General features: G+C 43.0%; 1 protein-coding gene across 8 annotated transcripts in view; it reads right to left on the bottom strand.

The window, feature by feature from the left end:
* The window catches only part of TENM2 (teneurin transmembrane protein 2), a 1,200,689-nt gene that overhangs the window by 490,385 nt on the left and 691,083 nt on the right, over positions 1–19,221 (bottom strand). The gene's annotated exons all lie outside the window — the stretch shown is intronic.

Genomic DNA, 19,221 nt, shown 5'->3' with positions numbered 1-19,221 from the left:
TGAATAAGTAACACATGAAAATTCTGAGATTTCTTTTGGAACAAAATATTTCTCTGTCTGAAAAAAATTTATGCAGTGCCATATGATATAGTTGATCACATTACTAATGGCAACATGTGCCTTGCTCATTAGAAAACATCAGGTAAACTTAGGGTTGCATGGTCTATCCCATCCTCCAATTACCCACATTGGGTGACAAAATAAGTGGTATCAAGATCTCATTAAAGACAAATATAATAGAGAGTGGGTATTCCTAGAGACTGCAGGTTTTTAATCTTCCATTGTCTGGCAGAAGATAAAAATTACATCTACATGAAACCTGCACTCACACAGTAAAAATTGATGGGACTAGATCCTAGCAAATCTGTACACAACAATGTCCTTCAAATTCTGCTAAAACCTCCCAAGCAGCAAAATAAATAAAGTCTTAAAAACTGGCAAAAATATCTAACAATTATGAATATTACTATCTTACTGTCTATGAACAATAATTCCACATGATAGTTGATCAACAGAAATGAAGATGATTAGAACTCTTCCTACTTAATGGCAAGATTTTAGCAACTCCCAAACCCACATTCAGTTAAGTATACAGTCCACCCACGCAAACAGAGATACGTGGGGGAGGAGGAGTGGGTTCAGGAGACCCACAGGGGTTAGTTATGCCATAGAATTGAAGACCCTTCAAGATAGGCTGTAAAAAAAAAGATATACCATATTACATCAAGGAGCCACATGTTTTTATAGATCTGGGGAAATTCTGTATGACCAATGGCCCTTTTTTAGATTTATCTGTTATGACATTAAACAACTGAATAGCCAATGGCGCAAGACTAAAGGAATGGTTGGCAGCTCAGTATTTTTTTTTAATCATGCTGTTGGAGATAGGATGCTGACTAGTGTTAAAATGAAAAATAAAACCTCAGTAAATCTACAGAATAAATCATCCTCTCAGTCGAGAATTGTTGGGATGAAATTCAGGAGCTCTGCTATTTTTGATCAAGCAAATACTGTACGGAGTCTTCTCATTTCAGTACATAAACAGCATAGAGTATGATGCTCACATTTTAATGAGGCATTTCCTTTATAGTTTTAAACATTATTATATACAGTTTCCATAGCTTAAAAAAATTTCTTAAAACCTCTTTTTCAAAGAGGTCTCCAACTGTCAAGTTTTGGTTTCAAAAGCTAATAATGCTTAACTTAACTAAGCTTTCCCCCTCCTTTTAAGCAGATGCTTGAGAAATTACGCCTGCCCTCATAATGCTTAGCAACCACTGAAAAGAGTGTCTGTTAAATGTAAGGATAATATCAATTTCCATAGCTAGTCTCTTTGGCATGCCAGTGATCCCCCAAAATTGTATTTATCCCAATTAAACAAAAGAGGTTTGCAGTTAGATAACCCTTTCCTATGCAAAAAGGCTCAAAAACTAAGAATCCAACCTGACTGCTACTGAATGGGTAACACTTGCTCTTCAAGAGCCCACCAGATCTCAACATTTCAAAGTCCACAAGGATCTGTGGTGGCATGATTCTATTGAGGATATCCTGTAAGGACTTTCTTTACCACCACTTCTGTCTTTGGGACCCAGCACCTGTACCTGCCTAACATGCAGATGGAGATTACATCAACTTTTTGCAAAACTTGTTTTTCTTTGCTGGTGCCTGCATTACATATGAGGAGCTGATGTCATCTCATACTTTGTACCTCAGAGTGGTTTTCAGAAAAATGTACATAGAGGCAGTAGCGTTACTAGGGTGGGGTGAGTGGAATGACAGTCCCAGGCATTGATTAAAGGAGGCATCAGTAACACCCCAGCTCAGTAGGTGCCTCTACTCCAGTCTCCAGTTCTCAAAAGCATCTCAGTCCAGGGTACCATAGTTACACCTCTATGCAGAGATATGTCAACTGTTCTCTGAAAATAGGATGAGGGGTAACTTTATGAAGAGGTAGGACTCTCATGACTAAAAACATTAGAGAGACAATTAGGTGTTTATAGATCATAAAAATAAATGACGTATTTGCCAAAAGGGATTCACTGAAAGATTAAACATTTTTATGTTAATGTTCAGGCATGTAATGCTGTGTATTAAGAATTTTGAGCAATACCAAAGTGTACCAGAGTGTACTCTATCCCCTAAAAACTCTTCTGTGACGGGGTTACTCCTCAGTCTCTTGAGTAGCATAATATGTCAAACAATAATTATATCCTCTTACAGAACATAAATAATGGTACTAAGAGCCTTGTTGGCTGCTTAAGCATTATCATCAGTTGCCTTTAAAATAGTAACAGCGATACTGAAATATACAAGAGGTGACATGTGAAATCAGTTATACCTTGCCCATTCCGTCAAGGACAAACAAGTCTAGACCCAAGTTGCAATAAAGAAATACCTTGCGAAAACATGCACTCCAGAAGACAGGTAATACTCCCAGGAACCAAATATCAGATGCTTTAGAGATTTCTGGGACAACAAAAAGTCTACATAAAAACAAGGATGAGAAGCACAATATAAGACAGGCAGGGGTTGTTCTCAAGTCACCTGCCAAACTCTTACTGTCAGATGTGCTTTGCGTCTACATTTACCAAAAGACAATAGAAAGAACAGTGTATATACTGCAAAAATGAAAGAAAAAAACCCCCAAAATCCCAGAGGAAGTCTTTTGGAGTAATAAGTAAACTGCTTTGTGTATTTGACTAGTTTTCACCTCTAGTCTTATAATTATTGGGTCCCTTCATGGGCAACTAGTGCTTCCTGGCTCGGGGGATGGGGGGGTCCCCTCCAGCAGCTGACTGCCAACTGGGAAGAGGGGTGGTCCTCCAGTGGCCGATAGCCAACCCTGGAAGCACTAGCAACAAACCAGAAGTGCCACCGATGCTTCTCGGGGGGAACCTGCTCCCTACTCCCCAGTGAGGGCCAATTTCAACAAGGGGGGGGGATTACGTTCCCCCCCATACACATTGCCTATGGGTCCTGTAATTTGCTGATTAGAGGTCAATGCAGAGTCTACACTAGACTCTCTGTATATAAATACTCCATAACATCTTGAAAAAGATGTTATGTTGAAACAGATGCTTGAGTATGTTTAATGTTTAGTTTACACATCTACATTTTATGTTGTGTATATTTAATTTAGAATAAATATATCCTCTGCCACTTAACTTGGTCACCTAGGAAATGAAGACTGATCCTATGGTCAAGATTTACCATCTTTGGCCATTACTTGCATGTGCATTTTGGAAGAAACATCTGCTTATATGTTAACCTTCAGATTCTTTCCCCATCTAAAGCCCACTTGCATGCAAAAGACTTAGCATTCAGAAATTACATATAAACTGATATAAGTGATTGGGAACCAGTTCTAATATGTAACACAACAGAAGTTCAGTGCACATAAGCCACTTTACAAATGGCCAAAACGAGTTAGAGATAAACCTGGATGGATATAGTTATCAGACTTAACTAATTTCAGTTAAATCAATTTATTGGACTTCTGTCTCATATCCCCTCCAGATTCAACTTAGCTAACAGTTTCCCAGGATCCCAAGATGCTTTGCACTTCTCCCACAACCCTCCCCCCCACTGGGTGGGTGGATTAGCCTTGGCAGAAGCTGTCTGCTCCAGCCAAGCAGAAAGTCATGCTCTAGTGCCCCCTAGCTTCTGGCCCGGACCACTGTAGGCATGTGGTTGCATTTCTAGAATCAAAAGTGAATGTCTGTTCACCTGCTTACTGGGTCAATCTATGTAGCTTAGGGTAACCTGTGAAGACTGAACTGATTCAGCCTCAGGCTTTTTGACTATCTGTACTTAGCCCAAGGGACGACTGTAACTAAGGAACACTCTGGGTGAAAATGTTAAGTTTTTTGCATATGTATATTTTGATAAGTATGCAAGTGGACCTGGGTCTGTACCTACAAACTTCACACAAATATTACATGTTAAAGATACAATAGGTTTAAATTGGTGCAAGTGCTAATTTTAATTCTGTTTTATTCTTATGAGAAAGAGCTTGCACCCTTTTGGGTGTTAAACTGGTAAGAATAACCATATTATCAAGCATTTGGGGCATGCCCAGAAGCAACCAGAGGCTGGGTCCTCCAGAAAGATAATTTAGCACACGGCCAGAGCACCGCTATGCCTGCCACATGCCACTTACTGCTCCAGCATGCTGCCTCAGTGTGCTGGGACGAATAGAAGTGGGGCAAGCTTGGCAGCAGTGGCTTAGACCCAGACTCTGTTCCTGGTAAGTAGGGATGTGAGGGTGGGTGGGAGGGACTGGGTGTGGGTAGGAGGCACATGGAGGTAGTGTACAGGGCACATGGAGGCTGGACCCAGCTTGGCCTGAGGGCACATGACCCCTGTGTGCAGTGCTAGAAGCCCAGGTAACAGCAAGAGCTGGTCTGGTTATGCCCAGGGTAAGTGTCAGTGGCTGGGCCCACCTCATGTAGCATGTGCAGTGGCTGCATCTGAGGCAGCACTGGGTCATGAGCTCCCCAACAGTCTGATGCCACTGCTGCTGGGGTGGGGGGAGGCAGCTGTGAGCCATGCAGGGGGGGTATCCACTCCTCCTGAACAGTCCTCCCACCCCAACAGTCTCCCTCCACCCACAGCCCACCCACCCACATGTCTCTACTTACTGGGAACAGAGCCTGGGTCTGATCCACTGCTGCCAGTCTTGCCCCACTTCTGTTTGCTCCAGCATTCTGAGACAGCATGTTGGAGCAGCAGAGGTATGCAGCAAACACAGAGATGCTTTGGCCACATCACACCCACAACCACCCCCTCACACACAATCTATCCACAAACCTCACACCCTCATCCCCCCACAGCCCCCACAACACCGTTTCCCCCATAACTGCCCAACAATCCATCCACAACCCCCACCCCACATAAACCTCATTCCCACAGACCCTACACCCACCCACAAACTCCCCCAAACCCCACACCCCTTTCCCCTCAAACACCAGATCCCCCTCAAAATCTCACACCCTGTGTGCCCAGCCCCCACATAGGATGGGACAGGACCTGCTGGCAGGAACCATGGCTGCAGGGGCAACTGTTACACTGCAGCCCTGCCCCATGCCCACAGTGGTGCTGGGACATGAAGCCCAGAAAACACTTTGGTGTGTTATGGGCTGGGGCAGGGGTGTTCAACATGCAGCTCTGGAGCCACAGGTGGCTCTTCAGAAGTTAATATGCATCTCCTTGAATCTTTGTGCAAGCACACAGTGACCTGAGGGCAAGTAGCCCTGAGCTGCTTGCCAGGGCAGCTTTTTATACTGCTGGGGCCAGCACAGGTTCTGGCCCCAGCCTCTAGGTCCCTCTGGCTAAAGATCCAGGAGCTTGTCAAGGTCATTTTGTCCCAAGTGATACAATTTGCCCCTCACCAAAGTGTATGTTCAGGCACGTGTGCTGAGGCACAAAACTCTGGCACAAATTTGTGCCGCTGCTATTTGAGTTTCTGCAAGTGCACATGCTTGCATATGTGGATGCACTCAAAGTGTAGAATCCCAGGGAAAGTCTTGTGAGGCAGATGGCAGGAGCTTCCTGTTGTGGTGGACTGTTTCCTGGAATGCCATACTTCCTGGCCACTCTGTTTCCAGGAGGACTTACTCTATGTTACATAACGGTAGACTATCAACCCCTGCAGGGGCAATAGCAAGACTGTTAGTTCTTAACTGTAAGTAGTTCTTCATATTAGGTCCTGTAAATAGTGTGCTGTTCCAAATCACATCAAGACACTACTAAAAACTTACTTTCTGCTTCAGGCACAAGCATGCCTTCTATTTTCAACAGAACTTACTGACCAGAAATTCCAAACTCATCCTTTTCCTGGAATAACAGTGGCAATAACAGTAGGATTGTAGTACTGTGTATGGATTCAAATCAAAATCAAGTCACCACTATGATTTGTGCTGATGATTTCTATTGGGCTAAAATAAATCTCATGAGGCTCAGTAGGGACAAATGCAAAGTTAGGCTCTGCTGCCACCTTGACCAGCACTTAGAACACAATAGTCTTATGCACTGGTACAGGCTGGGGATCAACTGGCTAAGCAGCAGCTCTGCAGAAAAGGAGCTGGGGGTTACAGTGGACAATAAGCTGAATATGGGCCAACAGGGTGCCTTGTTACCAAGAAGGCTAACGGCACAATGGGCTACATTGGTAGGTGTGTTGGTAGCAGATTGAGGGAAGTGATTCTTTCCTCTGTTCAGCACTGTTAAGGCCACATCTACAGAACTGTGTCCAGTTTTGGGCCTCCCACTACACGAAGGATGTAGATAAATTGGAGAGAGTTGAGTGGAGGGAAATGAAAGTAGTTAGGAAATGGGGCACATGACTTATGAGGAAAGGCTGAGGGAACTGGGCTTATTTAGTCTAGAGAAGAGATTTATAACAGCCTTCAACTACCTGAAGGGTGGTTCCAAAGAGGATGCAGCTAAACTGTTCTCACTGGTGGCAGATGACAGATCAAGGAGCAATGATTTTACATTGCAGGAAAAGAATATAGGTTAGATATTAGGAAAAAAATTCTCACTAGGAGGGTAGTAAAATGCTGGAACAGATTACCTAGAGAGGTTGTGGAATCTCCATCTTTGGGGGGGGTTCAGATCTGGCTAGACAAAGTCTTGGCTGGGAAGATCAAGTTGGCAATGGTTCTGCTTTGAACACGCAGTTGAACTAAATGACCTCCTAAGGTCCTTTCCAACCCCAATTTTCTAAGATTCTATGAAGAATGACATAGAATATCGTTCTCTCTCTCACCTTAATTTTGCCATCTGATTAGTTTTATTGCTAATAAATGAAAAAATCTTTCTTCCTTGACCTTGATTAACTCTATTATTGCCCTCCATGATTTTCTGTCTCAGCTTTATCTTTCTTATCTTTTTTTTTTTTTGTATATGCTAGTGTTGGTTTAGAAATGGTATTTAAAGGCCCGTTTTTTGGGAATTGGCTTATACATATAAATATATGCATTATAAGGGGTTAAGATGGGCAGCAGGGGTTAAATGGATTTCTAAAGAGCTTGGGAGACACATACACAGCTTCTCATGACCCTGGAAGTAGACGGGCTCCAATGGATGAACACAGCCTGAGAATTGAAGGGGCGGCATAACAAAAAATCAGAGCCTTCAAGGCAGATACATTGTCTAAAGTAACAAGGACACATACCCTGGGAACCAAAGAAGTATGTACCATACTGTCTCATAACACAAGATAAGTGACACCAGCAACAAGGCCGCAGAGGGGGCCTACGTCCTGGTTTTGGGGGAACAGACCAAATTAGGAGAAGGCCTGGAAGGCTATGTGGGTGTTTGACCACAGAGAGACAGCCAAACAGAGATAGCCATGGATGAAGAGTCATTAGGAGTCATCAAGGGGAAAGCAGAATATAAAAGAGAGAGTAACAAAGGGTCCCTCCCATCCAGCCCTGTCTCTCCTTCTGTTCCTTGAGAGAGGTCCCCATCCCTATCCCTATCCCTATCCCTCAGGAACGGTCCCTGAGGCCACCATGGACTGAGGGTATACCAGTAGCCCATCTCATGCAACCCACTGGAGGGAAGTGGGGGGCTGTGGGCCTCTGCATCCCACCTCCAGACTGCTGACACCTAAGAGAAAGAGCCTCAGAGTGGAGCCTGCATCCTGACCGGTACTTTGACTCTGATGAGAGCTCTAGGATTGGTAGATATTTGAATGTTTGTATTGTTGTTGTTTTGTTCTTTGTTTTGTTCTACGACAACTTAAAAAATCTACACTCATCACAAAAAACTCAGCAGTTTCAGAAACTATAAACAAGAGCCCTAATGCCTAAAAAAAAGATATTTTATTTTTTATACTTTATCTTCCTGTTTTTATCCTATTTCTATCTATGCCAATTTCAAACTCCTTGACTTTACTCCTAAAATTCTGCACAGCTCTGTTCTGTATGTGTATATATATGTTCCTTGGTATGTTTTCCATAATGCTGTTCAGATGCTGTTTTGATTTCACTACTTCCAAACTCTATACTTCTCCATAAATTTAGAATGTCTCTCTGATCCTGCATAACCCAGAAACTATTCGTTCCTGGCTCAAAAGCCAGTCACCCCTACACATCTCAAACAGCTACCATTTAATTAAGCCTCTTTGAACAATCAAATAAGATTTGAAAAGTACTATTGGTAATACAAAAATAAGACCATATTAATAAGAACTGTAACAACATCATTCTGTATATTCTTTGTTCTAGTCTACTTACCTGTTTTCCCTCCTGAAGTCAACTATTTTGGTGAGCTGCTTGGACTCTACAGCCATATCCAGATGGTTAAGGGTATGTGCCTACAGTAGCACAAATAGTAGCAAATTTGTGCCTCTACTTTGTGCCACAGTACAAGCCTCTGCACGTGCAATTTGTTGCAGGACACTTGGGTCCTGCTTTTCACAAACTGCCCTTGCCCAGCTTCTCACAGCTCCTGGAGTGCTGAAGCAGCCAGGATACAAATTGAGGAGTAGAGATGCTCTAGTCAGAAGCCAGAGTATTCTCCCTGGTGGACCAAGCCTCCTTTGTTTTGTTGGACACTATTGCAGTGTGCACCGTGCTACCTTTTTTCCAGGTTTTTTGTTTTTGCTATTGCCCGCATGCTGAAAATTTGCACTGTGGGCATGACAATTGCATTCAGGGCATGTTTTTTTCATTCCACGCATGTGGTTTGTGGTGCCACAAACTGCAAGTGTCTACATATGGGGATAAGGCCTTAATGCATATACCTTATGATAACAATTAGCACTGTAATCAGTTACAGATTTTGTGCAAAACTAGTCAGAAAGTAGTTTGGGAAGTGCCCTCCTTGATAACAATTTATTTGGGTTTTCCAACAGAATAGATAACTTCATAGGAAACCTATTGCAAATTACTTTGCTTATGGGTATGTCACCTTGTAAAGTAAGGTTTCTAGCTACCTTTGAGCTGACAATCATATAGTTGTCTCTTTTTCTTTTCCTTCTTGTTTTACAGACCATTGCAGCTGACTCTCTATGACCCCAATCTAGCTGTGCTTTGTATCCAATTCTTATAACAATAAAACCATATTTTGTGAGATCAAAAGTCTAAAAAACCCTGAACAGATGGCAGCAAAAATATCAGTGTAGGTAGTCTCCAAAGAAAACAGAAGCATATTCATTCTTCCCCACCTCTGTTATTTTGAAAATAAACCTTGCTGAAACTTTGATAAAATATAGCTTTGTATCCTTTTGTTTTCTCACTCACCTTTTATACACAGTTTTATAATTTAGCCAGATGACAGTTCAAGTATTATCATTCTAAATAATCTCTAATTAACATTTGCAGTATTCCAACTGTTTTCACTATATCCATTTTCAAAAGCCCTTCTGCATATAGCTGGCTAGGAAAAGCTAGAATTGCCTGTGCCTTTTTTCCACAGCTATCCATAGTTATCCATAGGATAACTATCTGCTCCCAGTGTAACCGATCACTGCATTAATGTCCATCTCTTCTTGGGTGTCTCCAGTCTACGTTCCCTCATCTTATAGGCAGTCCTTGTTGTCAATTCCAAAAAGGCATGACTTTTCACTTCATACTGCTAAACTCCATTCCATTTTGCGTGGTCCATTCCACAAGAGTTTCTGGTATAATGATCTCATCCTCTTCCATATCGGTAATATCCCCTAAACTAGGTGTCATTTGCACATTTCAAGAGGATGCATCATAAACAAGTTCTGAGAATGCTGATAAACATGTCAAACACGACAGGTCCCAAGACAGATCCCCGATCCCTGAAAAGCACCACTTGTATAACGTTCTAATCAGGTAACTCAGCCTACAACATAATCCATTGCAACCTCACACTAAGCCACCTCCACAAGGAGCTTCATGACTCTAGCCCATTCTTTCTAATATGGCCAACAATTACCTATGAAGCAGAGTATCAAAACTATGCTGAAATCTATATAAAGTAGGTCTTATGCATTACTCGATGGATAGAAAATGATATTTAGAGATTTGCTTTTAGGAATTGGCTTGTAGATAAAGTAGATATTGCACTAGAACAATGGTTGAGGGGAACAGCAAGGATAAATTGGTTTTAAAAAGCCTGTTTGTGACAGTTTCCTTCAAGGCCCACTGTGTCTGGAGCCAGCAGACAAATAGGCTGAGAAATTGAAGACTTTTACCACACTGTTCCATAACATGAGATAAGGTGGCTAGGTATCAGCTCTAGAGCCCTTGGGATTTCCGGTTTTGGTGGATGGACCAAATTAGGCATCCTACCAAACACTTCCTATTAGATTCATAGATTCATAGATGCTAGGGTCGGAAGGGACCTCAATAGATCATCGAGTCCGACCCCCTGCATAAGCAGGAAAGAGTGCTGGGCCTACAATACCCCAGCTAGATACACATCTAACCTTCGCTTGAAGACCCCCAGGGTAGGGGAGAGCACCACCTCCCTTGGGAGCCCGTTCCAGACCTTGGCCACTCGGACTGTGAAGAAGTTCCTCCTAATATCCAATCTAAATCTGCTCTCTTCTAGCTTGTGGCCATTATTTCTTGTAACCCCCGGGGGGGCCTTGGTGAATAAATACTCACCAATTCCCTTCTGTGCCCCCCTGACGAACTTATAGGCAGCCACCAGGTCGCCTCTCAACCTTCTCTTGCGGAGGCTGAAAAGGTCCAGTTTCTCTAGTCTCTCCTCGTAGGGCTTGGCCTGCAGGCCCTTAACCATATGAGTGGCCCTTCTCTGGACCCTCTCCAGGTTATCCGCATCCTTCGTGAAGTGCGGCGCCCAGAATTGCACGCAGTACTCCAGCTGCGGTCTGACCAGCGCCCGATAGAGGGGAAGTATCACCTCCTTGGACCTATTTGTCATGCATCTGCTGATGCACGATAAAGTGCCATTGGCTTTTCTGATGGTTTCGTCACACTGCCGACTCATGTTCATCTTGGAGTCCACTAGGACTCCAAGATCCCTTTCCACTTCCGTGCCACCCAGCAGGTCATTTCCTAGGCTGTAGGTGTGCTGGACATTTTTCCTCCCTAGATGCAGCACTTTGCATTTCTCCTTGTTGAACTGCATTCTGTTGTTTTCTGCCCACTTGTCTAACCTGTCCAGGTCTGCTTGCAGCTGCTCCCTGCCCTTCGGCGTGTCCACTTAGTAAGTGCTTTTCCAAATCAGGTTCTCATCAGCTACAATGTCTCACCTAGAGCCAAATCCTATGGTCTTTACTCAAGCAAAACTTCCAAACTCTGCATGATTTGGCTGCAGAGACAGACTCCCTAGCTTCAGGTGGGGGGGGTGGAAGGGGGCAGGAGGAATAGATAATAGATTGTACAATCAACCTACAATTGTTGCAGATTTATCATTTTAACATGGAGCTTTCAGATTATTCATGTTACCATGAAAACTCATGTTATCATGTTACTTCTTTTGCATCTCTCTCAGAAAACTTATACTTTTATAATTCTGACTAATTTCAATAATACAGAAAGTATAGGAATGTTCAGTTGATATTATCTCCTTTATGTTATTGAGAATGTTTTTTTATTATGGAAAACAGAAACAAATTTGCCATAATGCAACAAAATAGGAAAATCCAAGTACACATTATTGAATTGATGTGGTTCTCTAGTTCGATACCAGTTGTATAATGTTGGTAAAACAGCTTTAATTAAGCAAATTAAAGTAATATGGGCCCCAATTTTCTATTAATTCTAAAACAGCACTGTTGCTTTCTACACTTCTACGGTTTTACTTATGACAAGAATTCTATCATAATACAAAATAGAATAGTCCATAAGTTAAATATAAAGTACAGATGTATAATTACAAATATTCATTCAAGCAAAGAAGACACAATAGGGAAATCTGTAACAATATGCATACTAGAATGAATATAGCAATGGTATAAAAATAGAAAAGCGTGAAAGAATTACATGATATGAAACCACTTCCCATATGTGTGAAGACCAACAGATGCTCCCAATTTTAAGAAAGTTATAAACAATACAACAAAAAAGAAAAATGCAATTACAAAAGTTTAATTATTCAACAAAAATAACAGAAAATCCATCACTCGCATGCTTTTTATGCATCTATAATTACAAAGGTCAACAGTATACTAAACAAGATTTTTTGGCATGGCAGAGACAGAAATAAGCAGGAAGAAAATGAAAACAAAGTTTGGATTTCTAAGTCTCTTATAAAAAAAAACGCTTAATAATTTAAAATCTTGGTAATACAGTAATGATTACTGCACCTGCTTTAAATTAGTTGTAAGAAAATAAAATCTCATGTGTATTTAATATCCCATTGATTACTCAAATAAACTCCTAAGGGGAGGGGTAAGATCTAATGCTATCTCTAGAGTTCCAAATATGCTTATTGCAGTTGGCTGAGGTATCTAATGATTACTGCAAGTAAATTATCTCATTGGTCTAATAAGGCACATATTGGAAAGCAAAACTTTCTAGCAGCAAAAGTTTTATTTTCATGTTCAATGATCAATAGTTTAGAAGTTTTTCAGCGGATAAGGTACTTAACATGCATACATTTTAAAGGGTCATGTTCTACAATGCCAAACTCAAAATGCCCCAAGCCTGGAAATAATTATGCGCATGGGTAACTTCACACATAAGTAGCTACTGCTCAATGGTCTATGTGCTTAAAATTGTGTGTTTAAGTGCTTGCAGAATCAGAGTCCAGAAATATGCAATCTAGACCATTTGTAGATGAGCTAGATAAACCTCTAGTATTATACCTAACACAACTCACAGAAATCAATGAATTAAAGTCAGTGGAGTTGCTCTGTATTTATACCAGGAAATCTTTATCTCTGTTTCTTTTATTTAAAGAAAAAATAAGTAAAAAAGAATGTTTCTGCCACCTCCTTAATCTGGACAGTCTAGTGGGACACACTTGAAAAGCGATTTATCTCCAATCATACTGATGGGTTCAAATTATTCCTTTAGCAAAATATTAAGAACTAATCATGCAGTGAACCACAGCCACATGTTTGCTGACACCGGTAATTGTCTGCTTGTAAGAATCACTGCCTGGAGGAAGGTAGAAATTACACAGCTGAGCTTCACTAAGAGAGGCACATGGGCTATATGGAATTTCAAGATACAAGGGGAAATAGAATAGATTCCACCCTGAATCTCAGTAATTTATGCTTTCCAGGTGTGGTTTATGGCATTAGTGTGTTTTACCCAAACGTTCCCCAAAATGAAACAGTTTCATGCATGCAGGTACATAGGTGTCTACTGTATGGTGCCTGGAAAAGGACCATATGGTCTTTGGGTGACCTTCACTTGCTTTGACTGGATAAAAATAGAAATGTGAAATCACACTTAAATAGGTAATGGTGGCTATGTCAATTAGTTACAGACAGTGTCAATTTATTTTTATGAAATGACAGTATAGAAACAATTTCTAAACTGTAGATTTTTCTAGCTTGCCTTGTCAGAACATAGGGAAATATACATTATTTTTCATGTGATCACATAATAATGCAATATACATACCATATACACAGAACTGGCACTATTTGCATAATCATAAAAGATTTGGATGTATAGAACCTCATTTTCTCACTCTCACACTAAGTAGTTCCACTGATTTCAGCAGGTACTACATGTTAATTATTTACTAATCAGATGGAGTGACAATAGCAGGACTATTCCCATAATTACTTCCCATAGTATACACTTGAGCTCAAGTCAAACTATTCTTCAGTGAAAAAGTTTAATATGCAGTACATGTTATATGGCTATTATAGTCTGGCTTTCCTGGAAATGTGAAAAAAGGAACAGATAGAGTTGTGCCATGTCATTAATGGATGATAGATGGATACTAATGTCATAGCATAAGGCTATCAAAGTCCTATACATTACATTAAGTAGGATAAAAAGATTTGCTATATATGCTACTTCAAAAATTACATGATTGAGAAACTATTAAGCAAGGATTTATTGTATTAAATACAAATTATTATTTCCTAATAAATGTTCCTTTTCAGGAAGCAAATGACCGGTAAACCTTCAGCTGCATAAAATGTTTATTACTTATTTGTCTTTTCCATAAATAACTATATTTTGACCTAAAGAAACGTGGAAATAAGAACTTAAAGAAATAATGTTGCATATAACACTAAACCGGGCATCCCCTCATAAACCTCTTTACTGTGCTTTAAATTTTCATTATCAGGTGAACACATTTAATTGAATTATTACCTTGTAGTCAACAAAGGAATATACTGTATCGTATTTTCTTCCCTCCTCACACATACAGTGGGTGAAATCCTGGTCCATTTAAATCATTCAGAGTTCTGCCACTGAATTCAAGGACACCAGAATTTCAACTCCAGGATGTATGTACATACCATGAGACAAGTGACTCACATGCATATAATAATCCCACATCCTCCCTCCCATTACATACCACTTATCTCACTTCATGTAATAGTACATCTACACTGACACGAACACAATAAACTACTCTACCTTGGATAGTATTAAAAAAAAATCCACAAATCAAAAGGGAAAAATGCAAAAGAAGAATGAAAAAAAGAGAAAACTGGGAGTGAAAAAAGCAACCCATACTTTCAGCATTCTTCCAAATGACCATTAGATTTAGAATAATGTAGTTAAAATACATGGTACTGCACCTTCTTGTTTTGCCTGGCAACAGAACCACAAAATGAGGAACAATAATAACAACATCAGGTCTCTGGTAAAGTCAAAAAGCCAGTCTATAGCAGTTCAAAACCATTTTTCTTAAACAGGTGCAACTTTCTGTAGTCACAGCTTGACAGTAAGGCCCCTCTACATATTACGCAGTTAACTGGATAATTGGACAATAACCTTAAAACCAGCTATATGTGCAGAGTAACTATCCCATGTTAAAAAGCTCCAACCAGCTATAAATCTAGACCTTGAAAATATGTACTAACTGTATAGCTGCTTGCTATCGAGCTTTAACCTGTAGGTGCAGCAGGTTCTCCCCAGAGACTGAGAGCCCCACCAGCTGCACTTTGGCCAGCATGAAACCCCTGAGCCCTGGGGATCACAGCTGCTGTAATCCCCAAGGCTCAGGAGTGAGTGCAACCCCCAGCCCATACGGGGCTCTCAGTCCTGGCTATGCCTCACACAACTGGGAGCAAGATTCCCCCAGCTGGTGGGGCTCTTGGCCCCTGCTGAGCCTCACACATAGCTGGGACCAAAAGCCCTGCACCTGACAGGTCTGAGGTACATCCAGGACTGAGTCCCTCAATTGATAGGGCTGCCAGTGCTGGCTGTGCCTCATGCACAGCCAGGGCCAGGGGTGCTACAACTGACAGGGTTCTTGATCCCAGTTGCTTGTGAGGCACAGGTGGGGCCAAGAGCCCTATCAGTTGTGGGGCTCTTGGTCCCCAGGGCCAGATTAACCCTTTAGTGGGTCCTAGGCAAACAAACTTATGGCCTTGGGCCAGTCTGGACCTGCTCCACTCCCCTGCTGCCAGTGTGGAGCAAGGCTTGGAATTGCAGCTAAGAAGCAGCAGCCATGGCAGAAAGGCTGGTGGAGGAGAGGGGAAGGGAAGGGAAGGGAGGTGGACAGGGCCATTCATGCCAAGGACCCTGGAGACCCATGAAGCTCAGGGCCCTTGGCATGTGCCTAGTTTGTCTATGCGTTAACCCAGTCCTGCTGGTCCCAGCTGCACTTGAGGTACAGGCAGGGCTGAGAGTTCCCTCAGTTGCGGGGGCTCTTGGTCCTGGGCTGCACTAGTATCGGGTTCCCCTGCACCAGCAATAAGGCACATTTGGATCTAACATGCAGTCCCACAATTACACCCCCTGCTGTGTACATGTAGCATGGCAGGAGGCATGATTGTGTGGATCATGCATTACATCTAATCACACTTTTTCCTGCACATGTAGAGTGGGCCTAACTGACAGTAGAGAGCTCAAGAAATCTCACAGTCTGTTTCAGATTTCCAGTTCAGTCTTACAGACTAGAGAGAATTCAGAAAAAGGCAGGTAAGCATACAAACTCTTTGATAGTCTCTGATGTGAGTGCATCACTTTTGAGATCTGGCTACGAAAATAGTTTCAGAGGGCCAAATTTATAAATAGAGATGTTTGCTGATAGTTGGAGTAAAGTTCTCATGATTTTTCCTTGCAGCCATAGCACATGAACTACAACTGTGATTCATATACATTTCTGTTAACATCAGGAGAAAGAAAATGAACACTGAGGCTAGGGACAGACATTCAAAAAGCCTGAGCCTGAATTGATTCAATCTCTGCAGGTTAGTTTAACCTGCACAAAGTGAACTGGTGTGCAAGTAGATAGAAATTTGGCACATGCCTGCTGTGGCTCAAGCCAGAAGCCCAGGGGTGCTAGAGCAGCCCTCCCTTCCACAAGAAAGCTGAGCTGAGGAAGGGGCGCATGGCCAGATCCCGGCAGGTGCACCCCAGCAGCTCCCTGACAGCAAGGAGCAACCCATGCACACAGGGCTGCCTGGTCCCAGAGGGGAACTCTTCACCCTCCTCCCTCTCCACAGCCGCAGGTCCAGGAGGTGGGAGGCAGTTCAGCATTGAAGGGGCACTTCTCTCTCCTCCTCCCCTGCCCCACCATGGGGTGGGGTGGGATGGGGGCTATGTGAAGCTGCCTGGCCCCAGAGGGGGACTCTCCCCCCAGCCTCTCCCCCATCGCTGCAGGGTGGGGAGAGGGGCTCTATGGGATGCTGCCCAGCACCAGAGCGGGACTCTTCCCCCCACTCCTCCCCCCACAGGGCAGGGGGATGCTGTGTACCTGCAGCTCCACTCACAGAGGGGAAGCCCCGTGTCGGACTCTGTGGGGAAGCAGGAGCAGGGCTCCCTCCACTCTGCCGGGAGTGCTGCTGGCAGCGGGGGAGACAGCAGACTCCAGGGCAGGGCTTCCCCGGCTGCCAGGACTGGAGCTACATGCACAGGGAGCACAGTCTCAGGGATAAGGCAAGCTTTGCTCTTTCCCTCCATGCAGCGCTGGCTGGAACTGCACCTGCATCAGACACAAGTGCCCTGACATCCCCACCTGCTGCTGCTGCCAGGCAATGGGGGCTGCACACCATGGGGGGAGTGCATCGGGGTCCTTACATCCCCCACCCACACCCTGCCCAGCTGAGCACCATGCTCCTGCTGCCCCTCTGGGGGGAGGAAGTGGAGGAGGAAGAGTTCCCCCCAGCATGGAACAGTGCCTCCTCCTGCCCCCCACCCCTGCTCTGGGGCCAGGAACCATCACATGGAGCCCCCTCCTTGCATCCCCAGGGTGGCAGAGGGGAGGGGAGGAGGAGGAAGAGTCTCTATCCAGCACTTCACAGAGTCTCCCTCCTCACTCTGGGAGGAGGAGGAGGGGGAAGAGTCCCCCCCACAGTATGGAACAAAGTCCCCTCCCAACCCTGTGGGACAACCAACCCAGCATGGCCCTGTTAAGGTGAAGTGGGCAGGGAGAAGGGTTAATTCCTCCCTCTGGCCCTTCCCTGCAGCTGGGATCTGTCAGGTCCAGGGTCCACTGCTGCAGTCCCCTCCCCTCTGAAAACAGGCAGACCCCAGCTGTGGTGGGGGACGGAGGGAAGAATTAACCCCCTCTCTGCCCACTTTGCCTTAATGGGGCCATACCCACCAGTGATTCTGCTAAGGCTGGGCCCTGCTCCAGATAGAGAGCAGAGGGGAATGGCCAGCTCTGCTGTGGAGCTGAGAGCCCTGCTTAACCCTGAAACCTTGCCAGGATGCTGGGGGTGTCTGGTTTATCTTAAACCATCAAGGGGTCTGGGACAGACATTGCATAAACTGGTTTGACCCAAGTCAGTTAAGTCTGATACTACATGCAAGTTGGTTTATCTCAAACTGGTTTCACCCATTTTGAAACTGGTTTATATGCACTGAATGTCTATTCTTTTACAGGTTTAAACCAGTTTCTGATCACTTAATGTGTAATGGTTTATGTGTAATGTCTGCCCCTAGCTTGATTGTGTATATCTGGGGTGACCAACTTGCAGAAATGCCCTACCTAAGTGGCATGGGCAACCTACCTCTGTGAGTGGCACACAGAAGATCAGGGAGGTGTCAAGCAGCACAGTAGTACATAGTTCAAGAAGTAGAATCAGACCAGGAAACTAGACACGAAACACCGGGCAGGAAGAAGGAAACAGGAAATAGAGAAGGAGACTGGCCATGGAACACAGAGTAGGGAGCAGAAAATAGAGCAACAGATCAGGTAAGGGAAAGAGATCAGAGACACATCTGGAGAGACTGGGGATAATCTAACGTGTCTGCCCAAAAGGTTGGTCCCCACTGACCTAGTACAAACTACATATGTTCAGCTATTCATACTATTTCAAGAAGGTCAAACTATGTCTAATCTGCTTCTAACAGTAATGCATGGGGAGTTAAAATGCAGGCAAGATAATTTTTTTGCAGATGCAGGGATAATAAAAGGAGAGCAGGTCACTCACTTAAAAGAAGAAGCAAGTCAGTCTAACCAGAATTATCCTCTTGGGAGAGCCCCCATATATTGTGCTGGGCACTCCTAAAATGTACCAACAGCTTAATGATGACAGTTTCACAGACGTCTTTCTAACTCAAGAAAACAGCTATCCTCAAAGGATTTGAAAACAGGAAGAGAAACAGAACATGTTTCTCAGATCTACAGGTTATATACAAAATAAAAGCTTTCCTTAGAACTCTGTTTACATTCCTCCTAAGCAGGACCACTTAATACCCATTCATGGCAACAGGCCTTACAAAGTGCAAGGCTTTCTTCTTCTTTTTTTTTTTTTTGCAGTTCTACTGGAAGTCATTTTACTTGTTTTATTTATTAAAAGCATAAATAATTAAAGCACAGCAAGAGTTTCTAGAAGTTGAACTCATTCTGCCTTCCATTGGCTAGGTAGGCTAGTGGAATGTAGAATGAATTCAACTTCTAGAACTCATTTTTTTAAAGTTATGTAAACATTTAACAATAAAAGTATATGACCAGAACTTACACCAATCCCAACTAACATTAACTACTAATGAAAAGTTGAATATATTCAATATACTCTTAGATGAAGGAAAAGAAAAAACAAAAGAGTACATTTCAGAAATGAGAAACTATCAGGATCCAATAATACCGTAGGAAATTAGACAGAGAAATTAGGCTGGAATTTTCAAAGAGGGCTAAGAGTGGTGAGGTGCCTAACTCCATAATATTCCTTTAGTCATG

The sequence above is a fragment of the Crocodylus siamensis genome, chromosome 10 (assembly GCF_052110815.1).
Source record: "Crocodylus siamensis isolate JL-2025a chromosome 10, ASM5211081v1, whole genome shotgun sequence".
Taxonomy (NCBI): domain Eukaryota; kingdom Metazoa; phylum Chordata; order Crocodylia; family Crocodylidae; genus Crocodylus; species Crocodylus siamensis.
Note: the sequence above shows the minus strand (reverse complement) of the source record. Positions and strands in the feature narration are given on the sequence as shown.